The 11,398-nt window shown below is 39.0% G+C and overlaps 1 protein-coding gene across 1 annotated transcript in view; it reads right to left on the reverse strand.

The window, feature by feature from the left end:
* Nucleotides 1–10,519, reverse strand: part of ARHGAP15 (Rho GTPase activating protein 15) — a 574,327-nt gene extending 563,808 nt beyond the window's left edge. Inside the window, exon 1 of the mRNA XM_016196534.2 lies at nucleotides 10,495–10,519. The gene's annotated coding sequence lies outside the window, so the exon portion shown is untranslated. The remainder of the gene's footprint in view (nucleotides 1–10,494) is intronic.
* Nucleotides 10,520–11,398: the final 879 nt, after the last annotated feature.

Here is an 11,398-nt window from a genome sequence, read left to right on the forward strand (position 1 = left end):
TTAAGAAGGCCACTCTGTTTACTCCCCGAAGTACGAATGAATATCACATGAGAGGTAGAAGCAGGGAAACAAGTCAGGAGAATTCTGCAGTAACAGTGGTAGAAGTGGTAAGTGATTGAATTGGGGATATTCTGATATATTCTCATCGCTTGCTAAATGTCTAATTCATTCCTGTTTAGAGAAATTTGTTAAATAAAAGCTCAATATATACAATTAACATTTATAAATCTAAGATTATATAAATATATAAAAATGAGTTTATATAAATATTAACCATTTGGGAAAAAGTACATAAAATATATTTAAAATATTTTTTATTAAATTTCCTCTTTTTCCGAATACTTTTCTTCAGCAAAATTTTCAATGATTGTGAGACTTAGAGTTTTCTTATGTTCAGATTGTACCTAATAAACTGCAACACAGAAAAACACATTTAAGGCCAAAAAAACTTACTGAAACGTTCTGGAAGTTGCTACCTCCTCAACCTCCTTGAGTTCATTTAAAATGTGTATATCAACATTACTCCAGATAATTTCTATGATTCTTCTCTAACTTGACACTAGAGAGTGAATTGGTAAGTGTGGTTTTATCTAAAATTGTGATGTCATCAAATGTCATTTATTGTAGTGTATTCATTTAGCATAGTTTTTGGGGAAAAGTCATTATACCAACAAAAAATAAAATTAATAAAAAATTAAAAGAGCTATTTGCCTGGGAAAAAGTATATACCTTTTCAAGAGTTATTGTGGAGAAAAGTAAACAAGGTAATAATCAATATTTTTCAGGCTCTGCTCCTAAGTGATGAATTGGATATATTTGGGAGTAGGTGTCTGAGGATAAGCGTGTGAGGGTAGTTCTTAGTTTACTTTCCTGAAAAGATAGGTGAATGGTGGTGCCATTGAATGAGAGGGATGAAAATCAGAAAGAAGCAGGTTGGGTGGGGAGCAAATGGGGAGTAATTAAGTGCTTAATTTTGAATATACTCATGTTGATATTTCTATAAGACATTCCAGGGGAGACGATGAGTGGGCAATTACCGTTATAGTTTTGGTGCTAAGCATAAGGCTTGGTGCTGAGATCTAATTAGAATACAGAGAGCATTTAAACAAGATCACCTGAGAATAAACTTAGAGGGTAAGAGTGGAGACTGGAAAGGTAGAAATCTGAAGACTGAGTGCAGGACATTCCGACATTTAGAGGGCTGGATGAAGAGAATGAGTGAGCAAACGAAACAGAGAAGGAGCATCCAGTTAATTTGGGAAAATGAAATATCCCAGAGAGGTTCAAGAGGGAAGGAGCGTTCATTTGCATTAAATGCAGCTCAGATAATGGACAAGATAAAGACATATAATTGCCATTGGACTTGTAAAAGCGAAACCACTGGGACTCTGACAACATGTTCTGCACTCTTTCTATGGCATTCCAATAGTACATATAAATTTATATTTAAATGGTTGTGTTTGTGAGAGTACAAAGTTTTCACTGGCTAAATAGCACCTTGATTCTTTGTGTCCCCAATAATTCCTAGCACAACATGGTGTACTTAGTTGTTCAAAATTATTTATGGAACTGAATTGAATTGGGCTGATGCCACCCAAAAGAGAAAAATCCATTTTAAATTCCGCAATTGTATTTGTTGTGTTATTGATAAGACCAATATTTTAAAATAAGATATTCTGCCTATTCTTTGGCATCTTGTAAGTACTCTCTCTCATCAAATGAGCTTTCCTACCATGTCAGAGAAGATAGAAACCGTGAAGCATGTATTCCCTCAACTTCCTCCCTTCCCCTCCCCTCATCTTATCTATATCCAATTTTTCTGCATATACACTCATTAAAGTGCTCTTCCTTCTGTTTCAGGTTAATTTATCTATTTGAGCTAGTGATTACACCCATCTGTCTGAGTATCCTCTGAGACCTTGTTGGGTTTCTGAATGTTTTTCTTTGCTTTATTTTTGTTCCTTTTCTCCCTTTGTTTGAACATTCATATTTCTTCCCATTTTTTAGTGGCTGCCTATTTCAAGCTTTATAAAAAATGTATTTTACATATGCTAGTCCCAGTTCCTTTCTTCCTTTAACATCTCATTCTAAGGCTTGAGCTTCACTAATGCTTTAGATCCTTTATTACACAGTTGAGAAAGGATACATTCTTTTATCAAGAATGACAAATAGTCCAGCCCCGCGTGGCTCAAGGGTTGAGTGTCAACCCATGAACCAGGAGGTTACAGTTTGATTCTCAGTCAGGGCACATGCCAGGGCTACAGGCTTGACCCCCAGTCGGGGGGTGCAGGAGGCAGCCGATCAATGACTCTCTCCTCACTGATGTTTCTCTCTCTCTCTCCCCTCTCCCTTCCTCTCTCTGAAATCAATGAAAACATATTTTTAAAAAAGAATGACAAATAGAACTTTAATCTTTAAAAAATATGCTCAACTCCAATCATCATAACAAAAATATCATATAAAATTATATTGAGACAAACTTTTCTACAGATGGGAAAACCTGAACAGTGTGGCAACACAATCTGTTGGAAAAGCTATGGAGCTTCCAGCAGCATCCTCATTATGTGCTGATGGAAGTTCAAAAAGTTAGGACTGGCTGGAAACAGGATGGCGGCGTAGGTAGCCGCTGCACCCACCGCCTCCCGCAACCACATCAAAATGACAACTAAAATACCGAACAACATCACTCAGGGCCTCCTGAGATCTGGCTGCACAGAAGCCCCACAACCAGGGAGCTGAAGAAGCACCAAGAACAGCAGGAGGGGTGGAGACGCGGGTGAATGGGGGCTCGGTCATGGAGACGGGGCCACGGGCCCACACCCGGTGCCGCGGTTTAAACGCAGGAGGGAATCTCGGAGGTGGGGGTTTCCTGGAGGAGAGAGGGGTCCCAGCCTCACAACAGGCCCGCAGCCCAGGGCTACAGGGCCGGGAAGAGACGTCCGCACAGCTCCGGGCTGTGAAACCAGCCGGGACTGTCCCTGAGGGTCGCGGAGGCTGCGGGAGCCCCAGCAGCTCCTCCTAAAGGGCCCGGCAGGGACTCACTCGGACGCTCCCTCTGAGCCCAGCGCCGGGCAGCAGCCGGAAAGGACCCGGGACACTCGGGGAGGAACTAACCTGCCTGAGATCCGGGCGAGAGCTGGAGGGGCGGCTTCCTCCCAGGCAGAAGGGCTGGCAGAGGCCATGGCTCCTTTGGCAAATCGTCACAGCACACAGCCGGCAGGCAGGCGCCATGTTTGAATCCCCAGCACCTGACTCTCACCTTTGGCCCCGCCCCGTGATTCCCGGAGGCCCCGCCCCTCCCCACCTGCAGCTCATCCAGGCCATTTCCAGGGGCTTTTCTGTGCAAGTGGCCTCTCCAGCCTCATGCTTAGGACTTTCCTAAAGTCTCTCAAACAAGCAGCAGCGGGCCCCACAGGGCTTGATAAGTGGCCTCAGGCGCTGCACTAGCGGCAGCCTGCAGTGGCTCATAGCTTGGCCTCTCCTGGGCACCTCCAAGCCCAGCACAAGTAGCAGCCAACTACGGTTTGCTGTGTAGCTCATGCTGGGTGGCCTGGGCAAGGCACTGGCACAGGCTGATTTTGCACCTCCCAGGAGGCCCCAGAGACAGTGCATCTGGTGGTCAGACTCGACCACACTGGATTACAACCCTTACACATCCACGAGTGACATTCAAGGGGCGCACTTGGTGAACACCAAATCTCCACTGAAGTAAACCCTGCTCCATAGGGGTGTCTCCAGCACAGCAGCTCTTTGGCTATAATTGCAGCTGGTCCTCACAGCTGATTGTCTGGGGGTCAGTTCCTCCCAGTGACGCCAACAGCAACCAAGGCTCAACTACAACAGGACAGTGCACACAGCCCACACAGGGGAGCACCTGGAAGGTCCAGCTCAGGTGACTGGGGAGGCTGAGCCACTGGACCCTATAGGACACCTTCTACACAAAGCCACTCTACAAATTCCAGGAGACATAGCAGCTCTACCTAATACATAGAAACAAACACCTGGAAGCAGCCAAAACATGGAGGCAAAGAAACATGTCACAAAGGAAAGAACAGAAGAAATTTCCAGAAGAAGAACTAAATGAAATAGATACAAGCAAGCTAACAGATACAGAGCTCAGAATTTTGTTTATAAGGATATTTAAGCAGACTATTAGGGAAATAACTGAGAAAATCGATAACATAATAAAGTACCAATTTGAAATAAAGGCTACAGGAACTGAAATGAAGAATAATTTACAGGGAATCAACAGTAGAATAGAGGATGCTGAGAATCAAATCAGCAATTTGGAACATGAGGAAACAAAAAATACCCAACCTGAAGAGCAAAAAGAAAAAAGAATCCAGAAATATGAAGATGGTATAAGGAGCCTCTGGGACAACTTCAAGAGGCCCAAAATTTGTATTATTGGGGTGCCAGAAGGGGAAGAAAGAAACCAAGGAATTGAAAACCTATTTGAAAAAATAATTACAGAAAACTTCCCCTACCTGGGGAAAGAAATAGACTTACAAGTCCAGGAAGTACAGAGGATCCCAAACAAGAGGAACCCAAAGAGGCCCACAACAAGACACATCATAATTAAAATGCCAAAGGTTAAAGACAAAGAGAGAATCTTAAAAGCAGCAAGAGAAAAGCAATTAGTTACCTGCAAGGGAGCACCCATATGACTGTCAGCTGATTTCTCAACAGAAACTTTGCAGGCCAGAAGGGAGTGGCAAGAAATATTCAAAGTGATGAAAAACATGGAACTACAATCAAGATTGCTCTACCCAGCGAAGCTATCATTTAGAATTGAAGGTCAAATAAAGAGCTTCACAGATAAGAAAAAGCTAAAGGAGTTCATCACCACCAGACCAGCACTACAGGAAAAGTTGAAGGGTCTTCTTTAAGAAGAAGCTAATGAACAAAAGAATCTGATGAACTAAATAGATCCAGAGACATTGACACATGCAACAGAAGATCATATTTCAGAGGAAAGAAGGAAGGGGGTGGAGGGTGGGAAGAGATTAACCAAAGAAGTTATATGCACATATGCATAACCCATGGACACAGTTAATAATGGGGTGAAGGCTTGGGGAGGGGGTGGGAGCAAAGTGGAGGGGGTCAATTGGGGGGGGGAATGGGATACCTGTAATACTCTCAACACTAAAGATAAATTAAAAAAAAAAAAAGTTAGGACTAACAGAATAGTTTGGCAAAAACTATAAAAATTATTTTATCTCTTGGTTTTTAAATAAATAGTATTTCTGGAAATTCACTACATAGATGTATTTTCAAATATTCACAATAACATTAAAACATTAATGTATTAGCAAAAGATTGAAAACACCCATGGCACGTTTAATATGAGGCTGATGAAATTACATATGATATATCCACACAGTGGAATATTGTTCAGCTGCAAAAAATAAGAGAATTAGGTGGTTTCTTGTTTTTATTATGGAAATATCTCCAAGATATTACTAAATGGAAAAAAAAGTAAAGCATGTATACTATGCCACCTTTAATATAATAAAGATACACACACACACACACACACACACACACACACATATGTGTATGCAGAAAATATAAAGGGTTTTAAAATTGTGGTTGTCACCCTGGCTAGGTGGCTCAGTTGGCTGGGGCATCGTCCATGCACCAAAAGGTTATGGGTTCTGTTCCTGGTCAGGGCACATACCTAGGCTGCGTGTTCCTGGTCTGAAGAGCACCAGAGCCACAGCCAATTGATGTTTCTTTCTCACATTGATGTTTCCCTCTCCCTGTCCCTTCCTCTCCCTCTAAAATCAATAAAAACATATCCTCAGTTGAGGATTTTTTTAAAAATGCAGTTGTCTGTTCTGTTAAGGTGGAGGTGAATGGAGTATATAAAAATAAGACTTAAAATAATTTTCCCTAGAAGTTTTATATTTAAGTTTTATTTTGATTTTGAGTGATCTCACTGTATCTATCATCTAGTCTCAAACTATAAACAAACAAAACATCCATATAAAAATGACTTTCACAAAATGAAAAAAAAAAAAAAGATGACTGCAGCCTGTATATGATCCTCAAGGCACGTGGGGAAGAAGAGCTAGTGCCAGCTCTTCCAGAAATACCTCTCGCCACTGACTGCACCATTCTATAAACCACCCTGAAGCATTTGTCACCAACAGTGAGGTATATGGAAAAGGCAAATAAATCCTGACACTAGATAACCCATTGAGAAGCAAAATGTGGATATCCAATTAGGCATTTTCCCTGCTCAACAACCCTGTTGTTACTTACATCCCTAGTCATAATCTGTTCAGCAGGTCCACTGTATCAGGATCTCAAACTATGTTTCTGGCCTTCCCTCCTACCACTATCTGTGCTTCTAGCTAACAAAGCCAGACACTCACTCTTCCTTGCAAATTTTCTGATATTCCTCCATGTCTGAGCCTTGACACGTTCCTTTCCTGTCACTTGGAATGTTTCTCATTTCCCCAGTCCTAGCTTTGTGTGAAAACCACTCCAAATGTTTTCTCCAAAACTGTCTTCGTATTTCTGATAGGATCTGATCAAATGAAGCAACGCCTGCAGAATCCTCTAGTTTATTGCCTGGCACATAACAGGAATGCAAAAATGTTACATGAATTTCTGAACCTTGATAGAATATTTCTTGTATCTTTTTAAGGTACATGGTAAATTTTATTTGAATTGTAATTATTATTAGAGTAATTATACTAGATTATAAGTTTTAGAAGACAAGTATTGTGACTTCGGTTTAATTAAAACCCTTGTTGCATTCAAACCTATCCTTTAACTGATACTGTATTTCTTTCTGATTATAGAGCTTGGACAATTTGAGTAGGTAGTGCTTTTAAAAATTACTAGATGTGGCTGGGTTGTGGAGTTTCATAGTTTTCCCTAAACGTAATGAAGTCACCTTTCTTCTGGGGAAAGCATGTTTGTTTCTGGTAGTATGGAGGCTCCTCTTTTCAGCTAAGAGTCCATGTATCGCAGGAGCAGATGGCTCCTCAGTGCAAGAGTGGATCTCTAACCTAGGACTGGTCACTCAGGGTCACTCAGGGGATTTGTAGCTAAGTCAAAGATCAGCTCAGCTGTGGCCACATGACACAAATCAGTCCACTCAGATCTCAGTCTGAGACCTTTGCTGTGTTAGAGGAAACGCATTCTTTGCAATAGAGTTTGCTGAAAGGGTCAGACACAAACCTAAAGCTTTCTTATCATTTTAGTGTGAGTTTCTGCCAGAAACTGCTTATAGCACAAGGCAAAAAGAGCTAAAGGAAAAAGAAAATAAGACCTAATCCTGATAACTATGTCTGAGCTCCTAGATCCAGCCATGCCTGACTTCACTTTCCTTGGATTTTTTAGTTATACAAATTATTGCCTATCTTTTGCGTTGGCTAACTTTAACTTTTTTTTTATCCTTTGCAAATAATAGTCTACTATAAACTGAAATCTAGAATATTTATAAGTGCATTTTATTCATTTATTTATTATTTATTATTATTATTATTTGTAATCTTCATCTGAGGACATGTTTAGAGAGAGGAAAGGAGAGAGAGAGAGAGAGAGAGATTGATGTGAGAGAAAAACATGGATCTGTTGCCCTCCATATATGCCCCAAATGGAGATAAAACCCACAACCCAGGTATGTGCCCTGACTGGGCATAGAACCGGCAACCTTTCTGAGCACTGGGCAATGCCCCAACCAACTGAGCTCCTCTGGCCAGGCTATAAGTACATTTTAGACTCTAGCTATATATATATCAATTATTTTGTAGTGCATATATATATATATATATATATATATATATATATATATATATGTGGTTCTGGTACTCAAAGAATTAAGTTTATAATATTAAATAATTTTTTTGAACTGTATAAAGCAATTGATTATGCTAAATATTTTCTGTTAATAGGAATACCAAAACTATCTGAAGATATAATCAAGTAATTTTCATCTAGTATAGGAAATGTGTGTATCTTTTCAGGAATATGTTAGAGCAGTGGGCACATCTCTTTGATGGACCCTCTATATAAGACAATCTCAGAAATTCTGTGCTTCAATACCACAAGCAGGACCAATGAGTAAAGAAACACACTTTCTGCCATAAAATATATCTTCCCATTCGCCTCACTGGAGACTGAAGTTCTCAACATTTTGCTGTTTCTCAGATCCTGTCTCCTGAGAGACCTTAGTAAAATTCTACTCAGAAAAAGAGCAGTGGCCTGGCTGAAAAGTAAAGAGAAACAAAACTCTGTGGCCTTCTCCAGTGAGCATGGACTACTTTTATGAGGTGCTCTAAGTGCTGAGAGATAGGATGAGTGCGTTTTAAGGACTATGGGAGTGAGGTGGAATGAGCAAAATGAGGTCTATCCCTCTAGGTACCAAGGTTGGGGTGCTCTAAAACAGGGATAGAGCAGGACGCTCTGGAACAGAGCATTAAAAAGGAGGAGGAATATCTATGAGAAAATATTTCCTTTCTGAATATTGCTGAGTGCTGGTTCCAAGTGGAAAAGCATGATATTCTTTTAATAAATTGGCTTTGAAATAACTCTCCAAATGAGATCCTCTGCATTGTTTTTATTTCACCAAATTTGTTTCTTGTTCATTCACTTAAAATGTATAGAGGTATAGGAACTCATTTAGAGCTGCTTCTTGAGATGTGGTCTGTACGTTCAAGAGATAATGCATTGTGTATTTTTACGAGCAATTCTGAGTGCATTTAATTCACATATCTATAAGCACTGCTTGTTCTTTATAAACCCATACTAAACTCTGTTTAATTAATTTTTAATTTTACTTGTACTCCATAAAATGTTTCTATTTTAATGTAACTATTTCTGCAAGAACAGTTGCTTTACAAAGAATTTGTCTTTTAAAATATTACATAGTTTAAAAAACTATAGTAGGCTTTTTTTTCAGTACCAAATGCTTATGTGGATATTCATTTTATTCTAATGTGTAAGTACTACATATGTTTATTCATGTGATGTTCTTTTATAATAAAATGAAATAAAGTAATAACATATCAACCCAAACTATCTGAATTACACAGCTTCTATAGATACCAAGGTTCAGAGCCACAATATTGAAGACAGATTTAAATAATGTTTTCCATTGTGAAGTAATGCAACAAATTAAAGAGCTAATCAGTATATCAAAGCAAATATATATTACCAGGGTCTTCTTACATTCTAACAATAAAAAATGTATTGAACACCAAGTCTTAATCTCTTTTTTTGTGATCATTTTAAGTTAACAAGTGACTAGCTTCAGTATAGACAATTGAAGAGGCCTTAAAATGGAGTGTACTAGTATGCCTAATAATTTCCTGCTAAATTGACCACATCAAAAAACATGTATATGTGTCTTTCAATAGAAGACAATAAAAGAAAAGAGAAGTGTTGCCACTTATCAACCCTGTAACCATTTTTTAATAACACAAAAAAATAGGTGTTGTGGGGGCCATCACCTCCCCCATCCAGCAGCACAATAAAAATAATATTAGGAAAGAGTGGATCATATCAGGAGCTTTTATTAAAATCCCTTCAAAGATCTACAGTCATATTTATTTTGGGTATTTGTCTCTGAGATTAACAATACTATTATATTTTCTTTAAATATGTTACCACACACAAAGACATTCTATAAAGGCAAGAAGTCAATGTAAAAGTTCTTGTCAATTTATGATTAAGAAAAAGCCTTTTCACTTCTAGAGTTTTTATTTTGGAAAATTTCAAGGAAGGAAAATTATATAATTATATAAATGACAAAAATATATCTCTAGTTTGCCTCTTTTTCCCAGAAGTAACCTTCAGTGAAGCCAGCTGTGACTTCTGTTTTACACGTAGAGTTTTGTTTATGACATAAAACTTGCCCTCATTTCACCTTGTATGTTGAGTGAAATTTAGAAAAATATATATTCAAATGTCACAGGGCAGAGCTTTCTTTTGCATTTTAAACTTTCCTGCCTTTTAACAGCTATTTAATAAACTACACATTTGTAACCTACACCTTTTCCAGGATTTCTAATGCTACCTTTATTACAGCCCTTCACAGTGGGTATCTTTCACCTTGCAATGCAGACGTTATTTCTTATTGTTAAAAACACCTTTTTGCTTTTGTTCTCTGGATCTCAAATAGTACATTTTTATTAAAAAAAACAGTTAAAGAAACAAAGTTCTACATTTTTTCTAGTAACTTTTAACAGCACTTTCAAACTAAAACTATACTTTATTTTGTCTTTAATAATTTAATATAAAATCTGCATAATTGATCCTAGTATAATATCTCAATAAAGAAGTTGAGAATTTGACAGCTACAAATATGAAAAGAATATTCTTTCCTACACCAAAGGAAACAAACTGATGTTTCAGTCACAGGTGAAAACATCACATTTTTGTAGAAATGTTTATATGTTCACACCAAAGCTTAAGATAATCTGTCAAATGTTTGCAAGTTTAAGTTTCGTGCTCAATATGAAGTTAAAACTCACTTACCTTTTCTCCGTGATCACTTGTTATTGAAACTGCCATAAACTTCTAACTGTTAATGACTCTTTCAACAAAAACGGAAAACAGTCAAGTCACATGTCGTAAGAGTAGGCCTATGTGGGGTGCTGTTTAATTTCAGTACTGAAGAAAAAAAGCCCAGGGGGTGGGGGTGAGCACAAAAACTTTTAAATAAAACCACTTCCTGCGTAGCTACGCTTAGCCACACACATCACATCATTACTCGACTTGAAGAAATTGCCTTGTATAGTCATCAGAATCGCTATTTTTCTATGTGATTTCAATTTTCAAACACTACACATTTGTGTAGGTATCACCAATTCTGATTTAATGGGGGAAATGTGTGGTTAAAAATTTAGCAAGGGGAGGAGCAGGCTGCCAAGCGCTGAGGAAACTTCCTCTTTCTCTGTCTTCTAGCAAGGGCTTCAAACCTGTCCCTAGTCCCCTCAGTCGGCTTGAACATGTTGCCATGCTGTCAGGAGGCCCTGCCAATTGACTTGGGAAGCCAAGGAGCCACCTCCAACTCACAGACCTGGTGTATCTGCCTCGTTTATGGGTGGACCCACAAAGAGGTGCTTATTAGTTAATAATAAGTTCATGGGGTCTTGGGCAGGTTGCATTAGAACTTCAGAGAACACAACCCAGGGCCACACTGCCATCTGGGGGACAGGAGGGTGCTCGTCTAGCACATGCTGCATATGACATCAGCTCTGGCTGTGGCTCTCGCATTGGTGTGTCTCTGGCCGTTTCCTAAGAAGTTCTGAAATCTGCTGAAGAGCTTTTGGTCTAGCTGACTGATTCTTTGTGTGGCCTGACTTAACAGGAAAAATAAAATAAATGATCCGTAGGGCATTATTTCTGGCATGCTGTTGTGTGCCCATCTATGTCAAAT

Source organism: Miniopterus natalensis, chromosome 8 (assembly GCF_054644295.1).
Source record: "Miniopterus natalensis isolate mMinNat1 chromosome 8, mMinNat1.hap1, whole genome shotgun sequence".
NCBI classification, from domain to species: Eukaryota; Metazoa; Chordata; class Mammalia; order Chiroptera; family Miniopteridae; genus Miniopterus; species Miniopterus natalensis.